The sequence below is a fragment of the Erinaceus europaeus genome, chromosome 2 (genome assembly GCF_950295315.1).
Source record: "Erinaceus europaeus chromosome 2, mEriEur2.1, whole genome shotgun sequence".
Classification (NCBI taxonomy): Eukaryota; Metazoa; Chordata; class Mammalia; order Eulipotyphla; family Erinaceidae; genus Erinaceus; species Erinaceus europaeus.
Window position 1 is genome coordinate 149,529,247 of NC_080163.1, and position 24,779 is coordinate 149,554,025.

Below are 24,779 nucleotides of genomic sequence, written 5' to 3' on the forward strand. Positions count from 1 at the left end.
ATATGACTTAATTTGAGATAGTGATTTCAAGTTATACTTAAGTTAAACAGTTAAGGTGCTCTTAATTCAATCAATTAAATCAATCTGACTGATATACTTATAAAAAGAGATTTGGAGACACAAGAAGACACCAGAGAAATGGCATACAGAGAAAAGATACAGTAAGGAAGTCATGCTCATGACTCCAACCTGAATTTCCTGGGTGGATGACCTCACCAATGTGTTCCAGAACCTCACCTCCCCAGAGTCCTATCCTGTCAGGGAAAGACAGAAACACCCTTAGGATCGACATGCCAGTGTTCATGTTCAGCACAGAAGTAATTACAGAAACCAGACCTTCCACTTTCTTTCTGCTCCCCATAAAGATCTTTGGTCCATACTCCCAGAGGGATAACAAATAGGGAACTCATAGCAGAGGAGATGGGATACGGAGCTCTGCTGGTGGGAATTGTATGGAATTGTATCCCTCCTATCCTACAATTTTGTCAATCATTATTATCACTAATAAAAAATCATATTCAAGCCAAGAAGAGAGGCTCCTCAAGAAGCTAAGTCTGCAAACATTTTGGCCTTGGACTTCCAGGCTCCAGAAATATATGAAAATCATTTTTGTATGATGGGCTTGGACCTCTAATGGATCCCTCTCTTAACCATCACTGGTCACTTCCATCAGGAACATCATCATAAGCCCTCTTTGCAGGCCTTTCCAGGATCTTGCCCTCACTATAAAGTACGAAAACTAGGGACTGCTTCAGTCTCAGAAGGGAGGCTAGGTCATCCTGCCCTGCCACTTGAGGAAGACTGGTCCTGAAATGACTGCAGCCTGGAATGTTCTCAACTGTGGCTATGAATTGTGAGATCAGACAGGGACTCAGGTTACAGAGGCTCCTGTGCTAAATGTAAACATGTGGGCCCTTGGTCAGGTGGATGGGATATATAGTTAGTTTAATTCATAGATTCTTTTTTTCAAGATTGGGAGCTACTTACTCTCTGACTTATTCTAACTTTCTAGCCCTTTTCTCAACTCTGACATCATCTTCTCGAGAAGACTATTTTTGTCCAGCTCCATGTTAGCGATCAAACTCAAGCAAAAACTGATAGTCATGGTCCCCTAGAACATGCCTAAAGTGGACTTCCTAGATTCTTTCCACCCTCAGATCCTTGTTCTCATCTGCTCTGTTCCTGTTCATTTACCATTTCCCCCCACCATATATCTTATCGCCCTTCAGCCACCAAACTGCAGATACTACCATAATTCCATACTGACTTCCCTGGACAGAGGGTCTCACTAAATGTGTCCTGGAACTTCACCTCTTCAGAGCCCTGCCCCACTAAGGAAAGAGAGCATCAATCTGGGAGTATGGGTCCACCTGTCAACACCCATGTCCAGTGGAGAAGCAATTACAGAAGTCTGAATTCCCACCTTCTGCACTCCAAAAAGAATTTTCGTCCATCCTCCTAAAGTGAGGGAGAATTGATAAGGGGAAGATAAACAGTGGACTTGAACTCCAACGTCATCAAGACCTAGAGAAAGAAGAGTAAAAAGAGAGGGACATTTGGATGTAGTAATAGGTGTATGTTTGACTTGGGAAGGAAGAGAAGATGGGAGCATGGGGGAAAGGGGAGGGCAAATATATACAAATATAGATAGATGGTGGTAGAACTAATAGTTAACCCATATCTGCAACCTTAAGAAAACTGATGTAGCTTACAATGGAGAGATTGGGTATTATTTAGAACTCTTTTGGTGGGAACCGTGCAGAGTTGTGCCCCTGTTATTTTGTAGTTGTATAAATCAATATTAAAACACTAATAAACATTTTAAACGGATTTTTGTAGTTTAAATCATTCAATCTGTAGTACATTTTTAATGGAAGTCCTTGAAGCTAATTCTCAACACATGACTGTTAAGAGTTGATGTTAAAAAGTTCCTGGGCAGGAGACCTGCGGTAGATCAGTGGGTTAAGCACACATGGCGCAAAGTCCAAGGACTGGCATAAGGATCCCGGTTCGAGCCCCCGTCTGCCCCTGGCTCCCCACCTGCAGGGGAGTCACTTCACAGGTGGTGAAGCAGGTCTGCAGGTGTCTGTCTTTCTCTCCCCCTCTCTGTCTTCCGCTCCTCTCTCCATTTCTCTCTGTCCTATGAAACAACGATGACATCAATAACAGTAACAATAATAACTACAATAACAATAAAACAACAAGGGCAACAAAAACAAAATAAAAAAAAAGTTCCTGGGCACCTCAAATGTTGGGACAGTGTGAGATGTGAGGTCTACACTGTTTCCTGAAGGATTCAGTTCCATTTAGTCATTGCAGTTACAGGGCTGATCACATAGTCATCACTTGCTTCACTCGTCCCATTCTTGCCTTTCTGCTAGAGTTTCCTTACAACACCTTCCGACTCAATTCCTTCCCTGGCTTTTTTCTCAAAGATGCATCTGGTGGAATCCAATCAATTAATAAGCATCTACTTTAGATAAATTTCACTTTGTTCAATATGAAGCTCAAATAAACCCCCAGCGTGTGTGAATATCTACTCTAAGCAGAAAAGATGTTGTTTAAAGGGTACAGAGCAACTAAGAATTTATTTCCTTCTGTGTATTTTTCATAAAACACACTGCTGTGAAAACTGATGCCCCCATTATCCCACAGTCACAGAATATCTTTTTATGAATAAAGTTGAAATGAATGGGCTTTAAAGAGGAATGTTACTTTAGCACTGGAACCCTGGAGCCTCAGACATGAGAGTCTTTGTGCATAACCATTATGCTTTTCCCCCCACCACCTACTAAAGTCTTCTTAATCAGTCCAGCAAGATAGCTCACCTAGATAGTGCCCCCTACTTTGTCATGCAAAATACCCAATTTCAAGCTCAGGCTCCACTGCACTGAAGGGATATTTAGCACTGAGATGTGTCTTTCCCCCTTTTGTCTATTTCTTTCATATATATATTCCCTTTTGTTGCCCTTGTTGTTTTATCATTGTAGTTATTATTGTTGTTATTGATGTCATTGTTGTTGGATAGGACAGAAAGAAATAGAGAGAGGAGGGGAAGACAGAGAGGGGGAGAGAAAGATAGACACCTGCAGACCTGCTTAACTGCTTGTGCAGCAACTGCCCTGCAGGTGGGGAGCCGGAGGCTCAAACCAGGATCTTTATCCTCGACCTTGCGCTTTGCGCCACCTGGGCTTAACCCACTGCATTACCACCTGACTCCCTTGTCTCTCTACTTCTATGTGAAAAAGTTGACTCAAAGAAAAATAAATTCTTTAAAAAATATATCACCAACCTCCACAGGAAAACAAACAAATGACTACATCCAAAAGTGGGAAGAGGATATGTATAGATTATTCACCAAAGAAGAGATACAAAAGGCTAAGAGACATGAAAAAAATGTTCCAAGTCTTTGTCAGAGAAATGCAAATAAAGGTAATCATGAGATACCACTTCACCAATGTGAGAGTGTCATATATCAGAAAGGATAGCAACAACGAATACTACAGAGGTTGTGGGGGCAAAAGAATGCTCCTGCGCTGCTAGTGGGAATGTAAATTGGTCCAACGCCTGTGGAGAGCAGTCTGGAGAACTCTCAGAAGGCTAAAATGAACCTACTCTCTTCTGGGGATATATCCTAAGGAATTAAACACACCTATCCAAAAAGATCTCTGTTCATAGCAGAACAATTTATAACAGTCAAAACCTGGCTAAGAAAGTTGTGGTATATATACACAATGGCATATTACTGAGCTATTAAGAATGATTAATTCACCTTCTCTACCTCACCTTGGATAGAGTTTGAAGGAATGATATTAAGTGATATCAGCCAGAAAGAGAAGGAGGAATATTGAATAATCTCACTCATAGACAGAAGCTGATAAATAAAAGCATAAATAGGAAACACAAGGTAGAACTTGGACTGGGTTTGGTGTATTGCACCAAAATAAAGGACTCTGGGGTGGTGGGTTCAGGTCCTGGTGCATGATGGTGGAGAAGGACTGAGGCTTGAACTGAGAGAGTTTTGTACACAACTGAGAAATGTATCCATGTGTCAACAATGTATTAACTGCAAATAATTAATAACACAATAAATTTTATTTTTAAAACATTTGTTTATTTATCACATGATAGAATAAGAGGAGAGAGAACCAAAGCATCACTCTGGCATATGTAATGCTACAGATCAAACTCAGGACCTCCTGCTTTTTAATCTAAAGCTCTAGCCACTGTGCAACTTCCTAAACTATAAAAAAAAATCAATATTTGAAAATTTCCCTAATGGAATGACAAAGCAGTATTTTTTGTTCTTATTTGTTCTTATTTGTCTGTTTATATGTTTGTTTATTTTACTAGAGTACCACTCAGCTCTGGTTTATAGTGGTGACAGAAAATGAATGTGGGACTTCAGAGACTCAGACAAAAATCATTTGCGTAATCATTATGTTGCCTCCCCAGCATAATGAAAACTTTTTAGGAAAAAAATTATATATATGAGAAAGTGAGGAAGTAGAGGATCATCTTCCTGGCCTTTGAGCTTGCTCTAAGAAGGGCTTGTTATTTATGTATTTAGTTTTTACAATCTAACCATGTCCCAAAGCAAAACTTTTGCAGTTTGACTCTAGACTTGGGAGAGAGGTCAGTATCCTACTCTTCTGTGAGTGACATATTGACTTCATCAGTCATGCAATGAGTTGGGGTATTAGCTTCTATTCTTTTTGACCTGCCTTTCACTCTAATATATGAACTTCACTTAAAAAGTGAGCTGGAATGAGGACACCTGCAGCCATGGTATTCTCAGCCCAATGCACTCTCATCTCTGAAGATATTTAACTAGAGAATCCTTGGAGCTATTTTTGTATAGAACAAAAGTCCCGCAAATAGAAATTTCAGTGGAGTTGGTGCAAATAGAAATAGTTGCAACCGCCTCTTCCCTGGTTTTAATGTAATCCTCAGCTGGGAACTGTGGGGAAGATAACCTGTATTCTTGACTGTATCCATAGAAATGCACCTCCCAGCCTAATGAACTGGCAAGCTAGGAAGGAGATACTTGTGGCTCAACAGTTATAGACTATTACTGTTCTTAGTGTGTTTTCATAGATTTTCCTAAATGAAAGTTTAAAAAAGCATCCCACATGTGGCACAGCAACTAGAGTGGAATATGATCTCTTTCCCAAGTGGACAGTCAAGCTACAGAAGTGATCAGTGGAGCAGGGCTGCAGGTGCCTCTGTGTCTCTCTCCCTCTCTGTCTCCTCCATCCCTCTCAATTCCTCTCAGTATTTATGTAATAATAAATAAATACAAACACTTTTTTTAAAAGTACAAAACCTTAAAAAATGGCTACAGTGATTCATCAGCAGTTCTTAGTTGGCAGCAGATTAGTGAGTGTGAACATTTATTCTGCATTCTGAAAAAGAAAAATAAATGAATAAAAAAACCCAACAGACTCAGAGAAATTTTCTTTAACCAAAATCCTAGTAACATACAGTTAGTAGACAGTTGGTACTACCCAGTTCCATTGGCAATTCCAGAAGGAATGACGAAGCAGCAGAAAAATCACAAAAATTTATAATATCTAAAATCCACCTAATTTTTTTAATATTTATTTTATTTATTTATTCCCTTTTTGTTGTCCTTGTTTTATTGTTGTAGTTATTATTGTTGTTGTCGTTGTTGGATAGGACAGAGAGAAATGGAGAGAGGAGGGGAAGACAGAGAGGGGGAGAGAAATATAGACACCTGCAGACCTGCTTCACCGCCTGTGAAGCGATTCCCCTGCAGGTGGGGAGCCGGGGTTCGAACCGGGATCCTTATGCCAGTCCTTGTGCTTTGCGCCACCTGCGCTTAACCCGCTGTGCTACAGCCCGACTCCCAGATCCACCTAATTTTGTTGTAAAAGATGAATCTGTACTTCTAAGAATCTCAAGAAATTGCTGGCACAATGAACACAGAGATCCATCTATATCCAGCTACATAATATCATCATGAGTCAAAGCTAAAAGACAAAAAGACTCTTCATAGCAACAAAGGGAAATCAAGTCATAATAAAAAATGAAGTTCACAGCAATATTGCTCTGCAAATATATATATTGCATCCCTTGAAACAAAAATGGATGGAACTAGAGGTGATTATGCTTAGAGAAAAAGTAAAGGAGGGGAAGAACAACTATTGAATGTTTTTGCCTATGCATGGAATATAGAGAATTGTAACACATGAACTTGCAAAAATAATAAAATCTATTTCTAAGACTTTGTGAAAGCGATGGTCATTATAGTCTAAGAGAAGGGTCACAGAACTTTAATTGTGGGTATGGTATGGAACTATGCTAAGATAATATGGGATTGCAGCTCCCACAGGGGTTGGAAAGAGGGGGGGAAACTGAAAAAACTCTGAGGCAAGGAATGTTGGGACCATTCATGGCATGGCCTAGAATGGAATGCTGAACACATTTATTGGGATATATATATATATATATATATATATATATATATATATATATATAATTTTTTGGCAAATTTTCCCATGAATTAGAATCCTTCACCCAATTATGTCATTATTTGTATTAAGGTTTGAGACGATTCTTTCCCCTAATCTAGTCTGGGAGAAGGTCAGAAGCAGTGATGACCTCTTTTGCATGTAACTCAGAGAGCTGTTTCAGTCAGCACATCTGCCATGGAGGTCTGCCTCTGATAGCTGGCAGCTATCATGAGCTACATGGTACGGTGGATTTGCCTATAGAAGCTGATTCACAGTGTTTTGCTATGAAGTTTGTTTCAGAAAAGGTTTTCTACCATTTCTCTCCTGACTTGGTCCCCTACACTATAATTTTCAGTCCTGTTAGCCATTGTGTCACACATAAAAGCTAAAAAAAAGATAATGTTTCAAGCAAGATTCTTGTATCTATAAAACTTATCTATCCCCAGATCTCAAACTATATTATAAGGCCATCATCATCAAAACATCCTGGTACTGGAACAAAAATAGGTACACAGACAAGTGGAACAGAATTGAAAGCCCAGAACTAAACCCCCACACCTATGGACAACTAATATTTGATAAAGGGGCCCAAAGTATTAAATGGAAGAAGGAGGCTTTCTTCAATAGACGGTGCTGGAAAAACTCAGTTGAACCACGCAGAATAATGAAGCTGAACCACTTTATCTTATCAGAAACAAAAGTCAACTCCACATGGTTCAAGGACCTGGATGTTAGACCAGAAATATCAAATACTTAGAAGAAAATATTGATGGTACACTTTTCCACCAAAACTTCAAGGGCATCTTTGATGATACAAACCCAATTGCAAGGAAGACTAAAGCAGAAACAAACCAATGGGACTACATCAAATTGAAAAGCTTCTGCACAGCCAAAGAAACTATCACACAAATAAAGAGACCCCTCACAGAATGGGAGAAGATCTTCACATGCCATACATCAGACAAGAAACTAATCACCAAAATATACAAAGAGCTCAGCAAACTTAGCACCAAAAAAGCAAATTACCCCATCCAAAAATGGGCAGAGGATATGAACAAGACATTCACTTCAGAGGAGATCCAAAAGGCTAACATATAAAAAACTGCTCCAGGTTGCTGATTGGCAGAGAAATGCAAATAAAGACAACATTGTGATACCATCTCAGTCCTGTGAGAATGGCATACATCAAAAAGGACAGCAGCAACAAATGCCGGAGAGGCTGTGGGGACAGAGGAACCCTTTTGCACTGCTGGTGGGAATGTAAATTGGTCCAGCCTCTGTGGAGAGCAGTCTGGAGAACTCTCACAAGGCTAGACATGGACCTTCCATATGACGCAGTAATTCCTCTCCTGGGGATACACCCCAAGGACTCCCTAACACCCAACCAAAAAGATATGGTTATACATATGTTCATAGGAGCACAATTCATAATAGCTAAAACCTGGAAGCAACCCAGGTGTCCAACAACAGATGCGTGGCTGAGAAAGCTGTGCTATATATACACAATGGAAAACTATGCAGCTATTAAGAACAATGAACCCACCTTCTGTGACCCATCTTGGATGGAGCTAGAAGGAATTATGTTAAGTGAGCTAAGTCTGAAAGATAAAGATGAATATGGGATGATCCCACTCATCAGCAGAAGTTGAAAAAGAAGAACAGAAAGGAAAACAAATAGCAGGATCTGATTAAATCGAGAGTAGGGCACCAAAGTAAAAACTCTGTGGTGAGGGGGAAGGTGGACATTTGGCTTCCCAGGGCGGTGGGGAGGGGGTGCTGGGGTGGGTAGGCAGGATGGGATACAGTCTTTTGGCGGTGGGAATGGTGTCTATGTACACTCCTATTAAAGTGTAGTCATATAAACCACTATTTAATTACTATGAGAGAGGAAAAATTGGTAGTATGTTTCCAACTTTTTAAAACACAGACTGAATCTTTTTAATACATAGGCTGAGTCTTTGATATGTTGACTCTCTCAAAAGTCTAGACCAGGTAGAACAGAAGCAACCGGTAGCACAGCTATATACATGATGCTGGGTATTATACAGCAAACCCTAACAAAGGGACTTTTCAAAGTTAACCCAATTACCAAATAATGTGATGATAACAATATCCATTGTCTTCTTGAACCCTAAGACAACAGGAACCCACATTTCCACTATAGAGCCTATATTTCCCCCAGTCCTGGAACCTTAGGGTGGAGCCCACTTTCCTGCATGCTTCTCTCAACTCATATCAAATAATATTGCATCCGCCAATAGCAACCTAATCAATGCAACGAGTGCCACCCCAGCATGCTTCACTTCAGACTGTGTCCAGAGACTTCAGGTGTGGAATGACAATCCTTCAGCTTCATCACTCGGGTGAAACCTTTCCTTTCAAAGTATTCTCTAATTCCATTCCAGGTGGTCCACTCTCCAATAAAGTCCCCAAACCTAGGTATACACTGGGTTCCCTGAGATAGAGCATATGTTCACACGTGTCCATAAACCAGGGCAAAATATATACCTGAAAGCAGAAGTACACAAGAGTCTGCAGTGAGTACCCCCCAACACTTCATCTGCACTATTATAGCCTTTAGGTCCATGACTGTTCAACAATTTGTTTGGCTTTGTATGCTAACTTTCTTTGCAGCCCCCAGGTTCTGGCTGCCAGCATGATGCCGACCAGACTTCCCTGGACTGAGGTCCCCACCAATGTGTCCTGGAGCTCTGATTCCCCAGAGACCCACCCTACTAGGGAAAGAGAGAGGCAGACTGGGAGTATGGATCGACCAGTCAACGCCCATGTTCAGCGGGGAAGCAATTACAGAAGCCAGACCTTCCACCTTCTGCAACCCACAATAACCCTGGGTCCATAACTCCCAGAGGGATAGAGAATGGGAAAGCTATCAGGGGAGGTGATGGGATATGGAGATCGGATGGTGGGAATTGTGTGGAGTTGTACCCCTCCTATCCTACCGTTTTGTTAATGTCTCCTTTATTAAATAAATTAAAAAAATAAAAAACCTTATCTTCCCAAAATAGACATTCACGGATAATTTTTTTTAAATGAGGTGTTGCTTGTTTGTTTATTTGTTTGTCTCCAGGGTTACAGTTTGTACTTGCCAGCTTTATGAATGCACTGTTTCTGGTAGTGATCTTTCCATTTTATTGGATAGGACAGAGAGAAATTAAGAGGGATGGGGAAGATAGGGAGAGAGAAAGATAGACACCTGCAGACCTGTTTCACTGCTGGTGAAGTAACCCCCCTCCCTGCAGGTGGGGAACCAAGAATAGGAACCAGAATCCTTGCTGGGTTCCTTGAGCTTAGTATTATGTGTGCTTAACTGGGTGTGCCACCACCCAGCCCCAAGAAGGTGTTTTTGTTAATAGCCATGCCTTCCAAGATATACTTCAGAAAATTCTTGAGACTGAAAGCAAGTCATATCAGACGGTATTTGAGAAAATAGTGCTAGTAAACTAATTATGCAATTATATAGTAGAATGTAAATTCATATTTTTTCTCTAACTTAGAAATCAATTGTATTTAACATCTATGATTGTATATTAAATTATATTATTGAAAAGTTATATATTTGACAATGACAACACAGATGAGGAAGATGGAGCATAAAGAGAATTTGGAATAAGGAAATGACAAATGGAGGTACCCAAAAACAGGAGTAAATTAAGAGAACAAGAAATTGTAAATAATGTTAATTGTAAAAACATTCTACACATATATACATTCTCTCACCATTTCCCTGAGATTTATTTTTAAAAACAAAATCATATAACAATGATAATTATAACAATGTAGTGTTGTGTTTAACACTATAATGAATGCAATGCATCTAATATTTAATAAATGTAATTATAACCAATGTGATACATGTAACAGTAATAGCACAAAATTGGGTAGAAGGATATCTAGCTATTAGACTATATAGACATAACTGTATCAATCTGAAGTATTTCTGAGATATAGGTTATTGGGAAATATATAGCAACTGCTAAAAGCACTTGGAAAGTAGAATTAATAAAATTGAAATTATTTTTAAGAAAATATTCTGTTGATGAAAAGTGAAACAGTAAAGGAGACTAAAGGGAGGACTGTTCATGAAATACAAAAGGCAGAAAAGAATTGGGGCCAAGAAATAGCACAATTAGAGAACATACCTTGCTATGATCTGGCTCAAGAAAAAAGTCCTTTCTTTCTTTTTTTCTTTCCTTCTTTCTTCCTTCCTTCTTTCCTTCCTTCCTTTCTTTCTCTCTTTCTTTCACTGTCATTTTCTTTTTTTTTAATTTTTAAAAATATTTATTTTCCCTTTTGCTGCCCTTGTTGTTTAACACTGTTGTGGTTATTGATGTTGTCGATGATGGATAGGACAGAGAAATGGAGAGAGGAGGGCAAGACAGAGAGGGCGAGAGTAAGATAGACACATGAAGATCTGCTTCACCGCTTGTGAAGCGACTCCCCTGCAGGAGGGGAACCGGAGGCTCGAACCGGGATCCTTACGCCAGTACTTACGCTTTGCGCCATGTGCACTTAACCCACTGCGCCACCGCCCAACTCCCTCACTGTCATTTCTTTAACTTAGACCTGGAAGTGGTGAGCTTCCCTGCTAAACTCCCAGTCTGGCACCAGTTATCCCTGAGTACGGAGTACATTTAGTCCAGGGGATGATTCCTTCATTCCTTTTCTGTCCACAAGCCACATGTGTTTGTACTCACCTGTGACTTGGTGAGGTTTTGAAGATATCCTGGTTATATTCTGTTGAGTTTTCAGGTGATTTTTGTTGCTTTCCCTAGTTGATGGAGAGAGCAGAATGTGGCTGCTGTTAATCCATAGCCACATCTCCGGAACTCTTTCATACTTTCTAGCTTCCTGCTGCTTCTTACTCTTGCACCTGAATTTCTTGACTTTCTCCATCTACGAAATGACTTCTCATCAATAAAAGCCTTACTGAGAACACATTGTCTTTATTGCCTTGTTTAGAGTCTGAAATGTCTAATTCATTGCTTGGCTGTATTATCTCAATACATATATTTTAAATTTTTATCTATAAATGGAAATATTGACAAGACCATAGGATAGAGGGGTATGATTCCATACAGTTCCCACCACCAGAACTCCATATCACATTGCCCCATTGAAAGTTTTCCTATTCTCTATCTCTCTGGGAGTATGGACCCAGGATCATTATAGGGTGCAGAAGGTGGAAGGTCAGTCTGCCTTCTGTAATTGCTTCTCCACTGAACATGGTAATTGGCAGGCTGACTCATACTCCCAGTCTGTCTTTCTTTTTCCTTACTGGGGCAGGAGTCTGGGGAGGTGGGTCTCCAGGATACATTTGGTGGGGTCATCTGCTCAGGGAAGTCAGGTTGGCATCATGGTAGCATTAGAACATGGTGGCAGAGTAATGAAGCTAGAGGATTGACATTCCACACCTGACATCTTTGGACACAGTCCGAATTGAAACATGCCAAGGTGTTATGAGTAGTATTGATTAAGATGGGATCAGCAGATACAGTATCAATTGGTATGAATTGAGAGAAGCATGCAGGAAAGTGAGCTCCACTCTAGAGGTTCCAGGACTGGGGGAAATATGGGCTTTACAGAGATTGGGGAAGGTTCCTGCTGTCGTAAGGTTTAAGAAAGCAATAGATACTTATTGCTATAACCAAATTATTTGGCAATTGGGTTATCTTTGAAAATCCCATTGTTAGGATTTGCTGTATCATACAAGATGTGTCCAAAATGTCTGTCCTTTAATGCTATTTATATACAGCTGTATCATAAAGTAATGCCACCAATTGCTTCTGTTTTCCATGGTCTAAACTTTTAGAAGATTTAACAGTTCAAAGAACAAGTTATTATTAGAAATATATAAACAATTTGAGCCCACTGTTAAAATTCAATCTGATTACAAATTTGAAGTCTTAAGTGCTTAGATTGAAGGAACATATATACTCACAGCTATGGTCTATACATCAAAACTTTTAGACATTTGGTCCATTTTCCCCTCTCATAATAATTAAATAGAGATTTTGAGACTATAAGTTAATAGGAAGGCTGCAAAAACTGGGTTGGAACATCCAGAAGAGTGAAACTGAACCACTTTAACTCACCAGAAACAAAATTCAATTCCAAATGGATCAAGGACCTGGATGTTAGACCAGAAATATCAAATACTTAGAAGAAAATATTGATGGAACACTTTTCCACCAAAACTTCAAGGGCATCTTTGATGAATCAAACCCAATTGCAAGGAAGACTAAAGCAGAAACAAACCAATGGGACTACATCAAATTGAAAAGATTCTTCACAGCAAAAGTACCTATCACCCAAACAAAGAGACCCCTCACAGAATGGGAGAAGATCTTCACATGCCATACATCAGACAAGAGACTAATCACCAAAATATACAAAGAGCTCAGCAAACTTAGCACCAAAAGAGCAAATGACCCCATCCAAAAATGGGCAGAGGATATGAACAGAACATTCACTACAGAAGAGATCCAAAAACACATGAAAAACTGCTCCAGTTCACTGATTGTCAGAGAAATGCAAATGAAGACAACAATGAGATACCATCTCAGTCCTGTGAGAATGTCATACATCAAAAAGGACAGCAGCAGCAAATGCTGGAGAGGTTGTGGAGACAATGGAAACCTCCTACACTGCTGGTAGGAATGTAAATTAGTCCAGCCTCTGTGGACAGCAGTCTGGAGAACCCTCACAAGGGTAGACTTGGACCTTCCATATGACCCAGTAATTCTTCTTCTAAGGATATACCCCAAGGACACCATAACACCCAACCAAAAAGATATGTATACATTCATGTTCATAGCAGCACAATTTGTAATAGCAAGAACCTGGAAGCAACCCAGGTGCCCAACAACAGATGAATGGCTGAGAAAGCTGTGATATATATATATACAATTTAATAATAATAATAATAATAATAATAAGCTATTAAGAATAATGAACCCATCGTGGATGGAGCTAGAAGGAATTATGTTAAGAGAGCTAAGCCAGAAAGACAAAGATGAGTATGGGATGATGCCACTCATCTTTGAGTTGAGAAAAGAAGAACAGAAAGGGAAACTCAAAGCAGAATTTGACTGAGTTTGGAGTATGGCACCAAAGTAAAAATCTCTGGGTGTAGGGTGAAGGTAGATGTTCAGCTTCACTGGGGGGTGGTGATGGGGGTGCAAACCTTTGGTGGTGGTAATATTGTTAATATACACTTCTATTAAAATATATTTTATATAAATCTACCAACACAATACTTAACTAGGTCTTTTCTATCATGCTAGAAAAGGTTTATATTGTTATGAATGAGAAAATCATTTTTACTCTTCATGATACACAGAATACATGCAAATGCTTGTAATTTTAACAATTTTGTTTTGAACAAGTAATTGTGTTTTCAACAATATCTAATTCTAGACACATTACAGTGGGGGTTAAATATCTAAGTACATTTATCAGACATAATTTCTGTATAGCATTTGATTACATCAGAAAATTGCGCGCACACACGCACACGCACACACACACACACCACACCTCTCCTTATGGGTACTTAATAAACAAATAAATGGTACTCATAAAGGTTGTCAAAGTAATATTTCCCACAGGAGAAGTTTGCTCTTTGTTCTCATTTATCTAGGCATGTGCAGAGTCTTTTAACCCAATTTAGCATAGATAAATGACCCATGATGTGAAATTTCCCAACAGTTTAATAATGCATTTAACTCAAAGTGACACTTGCTTGCAGCTGCCTTAAAGCACTTTGGAGGCGATATGTGTCACTTTGAAATGATGGATGGTGAGGAGGCAGGCTCACATGAGCAAGCCCCCACCTATCTTCCCTAGGGAAAAAGCAAGGAAGTTCTCTTCAAATCGCCTGGCAGCACAGTGGGAATTTGTGAGACTTAAATTAATATATGCATCTTCGTATATCATTTACAGTTATGGTCATTAGATGAACTGCAGCATGAAGCTTTTTTTATCCTGTATAGTATTCCTTTTATGATTTAAGATTAAGTTGTTTCCATAACACACAAGATGACTGGGACAAAATTGTTTTGCATGTTTTAAAGTCATATTTTATTTTACCTTGCTTTTGTTAAAGTCAGTCATCACAACATCAACAAATCCAAGCAGGAGCAATTATCATGCTCGGTATTATAAAAATATCTATCAGATGATTAATTCTTCTCCTTGGTTTCTACCCAAAGAATGAACACACACACACACACACACACACACACACACACACACACACACACACTTATCCAAAGAGATACATGAACATCAGCATTCATATATCCAGTATCTACAATAGCCAAGATTTAGAAACAACTGAAGTGGTCAATGGCAGAGGAATGGATAAGTAGGATGTAATACAAATAAACACAAAAAAATATTACTTAGCCATATAAAAAGATGTGATTTCATTTTTAGATATGTCTTAGGTCGGACTGGAGGGGATATGCTAAGTGAAATAAGTCAGAAGACCTCATGCATGGGACTTATGAAATGAAGTAAGGAATTTTTGGTCAAATGGCAACAGACTAGCATATTCTGTTTTCTTTCGCCATGATCACCATCACAAAACTTCTAACATGAAAAAGTGATCATAGGAATGAGCTTGGAGCTCAGATAAACAACAACAATCTCAAAATGCAGGCAGTGAGTATATACTTTGAAAATAAAGACAAAGATCCCCTAGCTGCTTGTGCCCACAACAGCTGTAGAGGCACCCACTGCTGCAGTCATCCACCCTTTTGGGTTTACAACATCATCTCTCACCCAGACCTATTGGGGTTCCCTAACCACCATTGCTAGCCCCAGTCAATGATCAACTGGTTTACCACTAAGTGGCTCAGTCAATGACCCTCATTCATGCCATTCAGCTTGGTTCATGAATGTCTTCACTATTAATATTTAGAAGAAAAAAAGGAAATATAAGATATATGGCAATTGCAAATAATTGTAAATGGTTAGAAAAAAAATCACTGGCAATAACACACCAAAAGAACAGCTTGAAGAAAACACCCAAAGTCAAGAAATTTTTATAAACCTCCTGATGAAAACTTCAGTGAAATGATGAGGGGAAAAAAATCACAAGAGTGATCAGAAGAATGAACAGTATGGTGACTAAGCTACGAGAGAGAGAAAGAGAGAGAGAGAGAGAGAGAGAGAGAGGACAAGCAGAGATAAATACCTGCAGGAAGGCAAAAACTGAGATCAAAGTAGAAGGAAAGAGAAAAATTAAAGAGAAGCCACTAGCCCCACCCCTACTGTAAGTTAGAACCTCAAAAGAAAAATCACTAAGATAAATGAAGATAACTGAGGAGTATAGATTTGCATTATGTGGGGTACAAGAATGAGAAGAATAAAAGGAACAGAATTCATATTTGAAGACATTTAACTGAAAATTCCCCCATATTAAAGAGAGAAAGGGTACCTCTATGCCTACCCCAAATTCAAGGTCCTCAAAAGAACTAAAAAAAAAAAAGAAAGAAAAAGAAAAAGAAAAAGAAAAAGAAAAAAGAAAACAAACAAGCAAAAAAAAAAATACCTAAGTTTTCCAATGTATATAATCATTAAAATGCCAAATATCAAAGACTGAAAAACAATTCTGAAGGTTGCCAGAGAAAATCAAAGAGTCACCAATAAGGGAAATCCCACAAGGCTATCAGCTGACTTCTCTACAGATAACCTAATGACTAGATTGGACTGGAAATTATATTGATAGGAATAGTCTTCCACTCAATAATATTTTATTTTTCTAGCTTATTGGTCAGGTTTAAAGGAGAGACAAAGAACCAAACAAACAACAACTAAGTATTACCAGAAAACCAGATCTACAAAAGATACTAAAAGTAATCATATAAAAGGACCTCACCCTTAGCAGGTAAACAATAACAAAAAAGAAAGCAAAGCCCAATGAAGATTATGGGCTGTAGAACTGAGGTTAAGAAAGAGAATGAGGAGGACATGGAGGGGGGAAATTGTTCAATGAATTTTGGTGGAGGAACATTGGTCTTTCTTCCTCCCTCACTTCATTCTTTCTCTCTCCCAGTCTCTCTCTCTCTCTCTCTTTCTCTCTCTGTCTCTCCCAGTCTTCCTCTCTCTCTCTCTCCCTCACTCTTTCTTACTCTCTCTCTCTCTCTCTTTCCCTTTCTTTTCCAGAGCACTGCTCAACCAACTCTGCCTTATGGTGGTGCATAAGATTAGACCTGGGGCCTAGGAGCCTTAGGCATGAAAATATTTTGCATAACCATTATGTTATCTCCCCTACTCCTATGAGAAATTGAATTTCTAAAACAGTTATAAGCTTATAAATCATAGTCATCTCCAAAACAAAAACTACCATAAAGTTAAACAAAACAAGGGAAGAGATAGGGTTAAGCATGGCTAAATCTTTATTCTAAATCAGCAGATCTGAGGATACTAATGGGAAATGGAGGAAGAAAACAAGGTGGGGGAGGGGTTGAGAGCACAGTGTTCCGTGGTAGAGGAAGAAGAACTTTAATGCTGGGTGAGTTAGGTCAGCATATATTTTTGTGGAGATATGAAATGTACTCCTGAGCCAGTAACTATTTTATAGAACAACATTTCGCCCATGAAAAAAAAAAAAAACTAAGCTAAACATAAATAAGAAAAGAACAAGATGAATTGACTATTTTCTGATTTCACTTTCTACTTTTTTTTTTTTTGGAAAGAAGACATTTCATGTTGTGTCACAACACTATGTGTTCTATTGTAGATATTTTGCTACTTTTTCTGATCAAATCATTATTTGTGGGCATATTTATATTTCTACAGAGGCTGAAATAAAAAAAATAAAAAATTATGAAATGTTCTCCACCCATAAAGTTATTTTATCCAACCCTATTTTTTTTAGTTTGGTAACTGCTTTGGGAATTAACCCAAATAGTTAACAGACCAGAAAGTATGAAGTCGAGTACTGGTACAGTCACTTACTGAATTTAATATAGGCAAATATTTATATCCATCTGGGGAAACACAAGTAGATCTTGTTGTGAATGCAGAATGGAAATGAGAAGACCAGGAATATGCCATGTAGAGATCAAAAATTGTCAAATGCCAGAGCCAGAATGCTGACATCTCAAAACAGATTGTACCTTATTCTGTAGAACTGTTCCTTTCAACATTGCTATGGAATTTCCATCGACATAGCTTGAAGCTGTGGATGTGCTAAAGCAAACATATGTTCACACACACACACACACACACACACACACACACACACACACGCAGGAGGCAAAGAGTAATTAGCTGATATTTAGCTCTTCAAGATGATTATACTAATGTCGCTAAACTTCAGATTTTATCTGGCTCCGGATCTAAATTAATCCTAACTGATGATCAAAAATCTTGAATCATTTGCAGTCTCTAATTCAATGAGTTCAGCACTAACCTATTTTTCTTTTTTAAAACTAGGATACTGCTTAGTTCTGGCTAGTGGTTGTACTATGAACCAAGGCTGGGGCCTCTGATATTTTAGGCATAAAAGTTTGTTGTACTACCACTAGAAGGTGCTACCTTCCAGTGGATTATCATGCCTAGTATTAATCTATATGGATACCTGGACTTAGCTAGTGGTGCTTCCTCTGTGTGTCAGACACAGCAGCTCTGACAAGTTCCCTAGTTTTCCTGATACCCTAACAAACTACCCCAAAGAGTAGTACAGTGTATTCAATCAACAGCAATGGATGTCCAAATCTGTATCCCAGGTTCCACTTCTAATTACATGTGTGCTAGTTGGTACTTGGAAAAGTGTTGATAATACTAGTGGCTCTTGGGGAAAAAAAGAGTCATACTGCCTGTATTGTATTCATACATGTATACAATGGTAACATCTCAGTTCAGTTTTATTTTTATGAGTTGGCAGTTTCATTATTCTGAACCTAACCTATTTTAACAATTAATTGACTATTTTCCATCATTTCTGAAACATATATATATGGAGTCAGCCAGCTAGGCAGAGAGACAGACAAATGTAGTTTTATCATGATTCCTAATGAGGCCAGTACAATTAGTATTTAGCTATAAGAACAAAGAAAGGAATTTAATTTTTGTATAGCAGAAAGAACTTTAGCTTGAGTCATTCTGGTTCTGGGCTCATATTTCAACAGTAATCTGATTCTAAGTGAACTGAGTATCCATTTCTCGTCTGCTATATATTCTTTTTAACCTCATATAACTCCTGGAATTTTTGATAAATAGAATTGTAGTATATGGAGCATCATGAGACAAAATACATTCAATAAGTACCCCCTAAGTAATAGATTTTATTCCTGTGATCATTAAGGATTGGAAGTAGCAATACTATTGCCCCTCATACTGGGATAACATATAACATAGAGGAACTTTTTGTTACCAGGGATTGAACTCAGGGCCTCATGCTTGAGGGTTTAACACTTTTCCACTATACCACCTCTCAGGTCAATGTGGAGGAAATTTAAGAACAGTGTGAACCAACTGTACCAATTGATAAGAAGAGTGGCATCTAATTCTTATATATATTTGCAGAGTAAGCAGGCACTCTGCAAAGTAGTTACTCTTTCAATCTTTAATTCCTCTGCATAACTATAATTTCAACTACTAAGTGATCTTGTTTATATATCATGATAGCATTCTAATTATCAGTGAGGAAAAATATAAATTATTTGTCTCTAGGTAAGAAACATGCCAGATAGCAGTGATGGGCCAAAAACTGTCAAACTCTAGGCAGTCCAATTTCAGATTTGGTGTATTCTCCATAACAGATATACATACTTCTGTGGGATCATATAAACTTTGTGATTCCCCTTTGGGATATATGCTACTTTCTGTTGCTTTACCCAGCATTATCTAGGAGTCTGACACTTCACTTATTCCACATCTGACCTTAGATTAAAATTATATCAATATGACGTCAATAAACTCATTATTTATTCAACCCTAGAACCCCCTCCCGCACAAGCATTACTTTTATAAAAATAATTGTACTGTTCATTTCGAAATATGTACATGCAGGGGCGGATCAGTGGCATATCCAGTGAAGTGCACATGATACCATGTGCAAGGAAAAGTTTCTTAAAACTTTTAAGGGCCTTAGCCCCTGCTCCCCACCTACGGGAGGGATGCTTCACAAGTGGTGTAGCAGGTCTGCAGGTATCTATCTTTCTTTCTCTTTCTCTCTTTATGTCTTGTCAATTATTCTCTGAGTGTCCCAATAAAATAAAAAGAAAGGAACAAAAAGGGGGATTCCTAGTGCCAGCACAGAGCCCCAGTAATAATCCTAGCAGCAATTAAAAAAACAAAGAAAGGCCCCTGGCTCCCCACCTGCAGGGGAGTCCCTTCACAAGCAGTAAAGCAGGTCTGCAGGTGTCTATCTTTCTCTCTCCCGTCTTACCTTCCTCTCTCCATTTCTCTCTGTCCTAGCCAACAACAAGGACATCAATAACAACAATAATAATAACTACAACAATAAAAAACAAGGACAACAAAAGGGAGTAAATATTTTTAAAAAATTTTTAAAGAAGAAAATTATAAAAAAAATTTTAGAAAACAAAGAAATGTGTACATACAAGTCTATATCTTTCAACAATTTATATATAAAATAAAACCCAAAGACTTTTCTGAGCTGGACATAAAAGATTGAGAAATATTTCTTGTGTAACACATTATTTAGAGTTGCTACATAATAGAGAAATATTTAGAGATGATACATAAAAATATAAATACAAGTTTCTGCTATCCTTGTTAGTAAATTATACCTCTGAGTCCCCATTTCTTCTTTTATAATATCAAGAGAACACAATTAAAAAAGACTTTATCACCACATTTGAGGGTTGAAGTTTGGAAAGGGAAAAACACTAGGATTATAGTATATCCTAAAAGTCCAATTGGGTGATCTGGGGTAAGTTCTACCTAACATTTATTTTTTTCTCTCAAAGTTGAGAACATTTAACTATATGAGTAATTTCAAAGATTAAATGAGTTTAGCTTTTATACAATGTTTTCTTTTTGTAATGACCAAGCACAAAATAAAATTTATCAAATAATAATTATTTGGAGTACTATATACTGAGCATACATTATGACATAAATGACATATAATACCTCATCACTATGTTGTCCGTTGAATTTATGAAAAACTTTCATTAGTAATCATTTAGAAAACTAAGATCACACTGGTCTGAGGAGACATAAATTGGGAAAAATGTCAGACTTCTCTAATCTTTCTTTTTGAATAACTTTAATAACTATTTGAATAAGACAGCCTCAATTTACTCAATAGACAAGTGTAATTAACTGAGTTAAATTTTGATTATTCTATACCCTAAAAGATATAATTAGAAGATAAATGGTATAGTTGCCATGGTGTGCTGCGTTGTTCTCTGTTTCTGGAACTGAGGAGGGAGAAGACACAAGGAATGAACATGAAACGTCTGTGGAGGACCAACAGCCTCTAGAACTGAAGGCACTTTATTGGATTTTACTATTGCTTATATAGAGCAAGATTGTGACAAAGAAGCATAAAGTGACCTTTAATAATAACAATATGATTTCTAGTTAAACCTTATAAGTGACTTATGCTTATGATCAACTGTTATCATCTCTTCTCTCAAGGACCTTTCCCATAACAGGTAGGCTTCTGTGGCTTGCCTCCAGATGGCCAGTACAGTTCATTCTCTCTGAGCTTCGCCTTCAGAGAGGGACATACTTTGCACAACACTATGAACCTATTGTTCTGGGTTTTTCAGTTATGGAGAACAGAGCCAGCTTAGGTCAACAGCACTAAAAGTGCTGTATTTTCCCCACAATAGTTTATTAAGGCACTCAATAGGATTATTTCTTATGTGTGAATGGGACTGATTTCTGGCTTTCTTTTGCAAAGTGGGGAGCTGGGGGCTCGAACAGAAATCCTAGTACTCTGTGCTATGTGTGCTTAATCTGGTATGCTACCACTGGACCCCCTCCCCCGCCCCAAACTATACATATTTAATCAGATAAACCTATTGATAAAAAATTTTAAACTGGGGGCCTGGACATTGGCACACCCTGTTAAGCTCACAAAAGCTTAAGGACTTGCGCAAGTATCCCAGTTTGAGCCACTGCTCCCTACCTGCAGGGGGAAAGCTTTACAAGTACTGAAGCAGGTCTGCAGGTATCTTTCTTTCTCCCTCTCTGTCCCCCTTCCTCTCTCAATTTCTCTCTGCTCTATTAAATAAAATAGAAAAAGAAAGAAAGGGAAAGAGGGAGGGAAGAAGTAAGGAAGGAAGGGAGGAATAAAGAAAGAAATGGCCCCTTGGAGCAGTGAATTCAGATGCTGAAAAAGCCTCAGCAACAACCCTGGAAGCAGTAAATAAATGTTTTGAATAGTCATATTATTGGAGATAGTATTTATATTAACAGTGTCACTACTGCTTAGCAATCTATTCACTGAATAGTTATATGTGTCATTAAATGAACAAGCTGGCAGTCCCTTTAAGAATAAAGTTTTGGTGGCAGAGCCAAGGTGTTGACTTGGAGACCACACCTGACGTGAGCTCCAGAAAGAAGCAGTTTACAATTTGGGATTCTCTGAAGAAGGTGGCTGGGTGTCCTATTCATTGTGGGAGGAACTTGTTTCTCTCTCCTTCTTCCCTCCACCCTCCTTTTTCTCTCCTTTAGCTAATTAAAAAAAAAAATCTCTTTTCCTTTCACTGCTTTTTTTTTTCCTTCCTTCTTTTGCTTTCTGAATTCACTAACACTCATTTGTGAATTATTTTGTGGAAGAAATCTGACTCAAAGTGGGGTGTGTGTGTGCCTGTGTGTGTGTGTGTGTGTGTGTGTGTGTGTGTGTGTATCTCTTTTCTACTTTCCTTGTCCTGTTGCTATCCTTAGAATTTATATTGGGCAGTAGATTGGCATAATTGTCTATTCTTGCTTTGCCTCTTTTCCTTTCTCTTTTTTCTTTTCTTTTTTTTTTTTCTTGGACTGGAGGTGTTGTTTGGCTAACTGGTTATTGGTTGAACTGCATCAATCCTTGCTTCATTTGCTACTGTTATAATTTCTGAGGTTTGTGACTGCATTTGTGAAAATATTTTAGTATAGGATGGCTTGTACTCAAAACACAATAACTGAAGAACAACAGAACAGAAAATTACAAACCACATCAATAAAAAAGAATATTTCACTAAGAATGAAAAATAGAGATTGAAACTAATATTTGTTTCTTGAAATTTAACTTCAAATATAGGTATGCATTTTCAATATATTTTTATTTAAATATTTTTCTAGCTTGGTTTGTTATATGAAGACCTAGAACATTCAACAGTAATTTTTAACATTTAGACTACAGTCTCTAAACTATACCCCATAAAAGAAAAAGTACTTCTTAAGGAAAAACTGACTCATGTTTAGGGACAAGTTAAACCTGGAACTCTTATCTTAATAGAGAATAATGACACTATTGAAAGTTACTGGATTTTGTCCAAGGACTCAGGTGTTAATTTAAATATGTCAATACATCTACTAGCCAAACGCAAGAGAAGTTGAGACTCAGTCACCCCAATAATAGAAATGAATGTGAATACACATATGGGAAAAAAATAATGAGCAATAATAACATTAAAAACTCATTGTCCACCTTTGTTGCCTATTGAGAATCAGTCCATGATTCTGAAAAAGTGGTAAATACAAGAATATTTGTCTATCATATAATTGATCAATAAGGGAGTTTCTATTTGTTCTCTAACTGCACTATTTTGTAGTATCTAAGGTATAAGATTTCAGAAATGGACAACAGTGGTCTGTATGGTTATTCACCTTCTAAATAAAATAATCTGAAAAAAAAATGAATGAATGAATGAATGAATGAATGAATGAATAAATAAATAAATAAATAAAGGGAAAGAGAGAGTGAAAGAAACCATAGCACCAAAAGTCACTTTGGTATGGTGGATGTGAACCTGTGACGTGCACATGGCAGAGAAGACCAAAACTGACCTATTAATGATTTTAGTACTATGGCTTTAGTTGCACTGACCCCTTAATGCCACATACATGTATATATTTAGTTTCCTCTTTTTGTTGTACTTGTTATTATCTTTCTTGAAAAGGCCTTCTTCTGTGTTCATTCAACTTAATTTTATAGTCAATTTGACGAGATTCTGAGAAATAGATTATATCCTTAATAGAATTATCTTAAATTTGTGAACTTTTAAAAGACTACAATCATATAGTTTAATCTTATCATTCAGAAACGTGAAAAATCTTTTCATTTGTCATTTTTGTTTTATATATCTCTTTTTCCCATACTGACTTTGGATCGGTCTAGTTAATGTAACACTTGGAGGGGCCCAGCAGCAGCACACTTGCTAGAGTACAACCTACAAATTACAAGGATTCTGGTTCAAAGTCTGAGTGTCAGCCTGAAGGGGGAAGCTCTGAAATGGAAAAACAGATGATCACGGAGTGCATACTCTCCTGATTCACCCTATGTAGATATTTTAATCTATGTGCCTAGTAGAGATTTATATTTCCTCCGTGATATAGGGACATATGGGCAAACGCTAGAAGAAGAAGAATAGGGACATATAGCTTAAGCCTGTATTTCCTTTGTGCCAGATGGACCTCACAGCAGTCAGTGATCGCAGCTACCTTACCTCCTCCCTCCACATTCTTAAGCAAGACAACTAGGGAGGAATCCAGCCTAGTCAGAAGAGATAAAACCCCTATATCCTACTAGCAGCAGGGCCAAAGACCATGTGCCTGCAGGGTGCCAATGGCAGTGTTCTCTTAGTAACCAAGATGTAAAACTCTATATAAACAATACTGTTCCTTTGTTGGGGGCAGAGAACTTCCTGGAGAGATCCACATATCTTGTGGATATATTAAACGCCTCTCTATTCACCACACCTGGTTTTGGTCTCATATTTGGGGATAATTTCTGCAACAGCTTCAAAAGCAAGGAAACAATACTACAGTCGTCTCTCTTTTTCTCTCCCTACTCTCTCATTTGGACCTGTGTGTCAACAACTGCACTGTAAACTATAGCCCCTCCCCCACTCAATACAGCTGATATAAAAATAAATCAATTTATCCCTGTCTTATCAAAGAGAGAGAGAGAAGTTGGGAAGTAGCGCAGCAGGTTAAGTGCACATGGTATAAAGCACAAGGACCAGCATAAGGATCCTGGTTTGAGCCTTGGGCTCCCTACCTGCAGGGGAGTCACTTCACAAGTGGTGAAGCAGGTCTGCAGGTGTCTTATCTTTCTCTCCCCCCTCTGTCTTCCCCTCCTCTCTC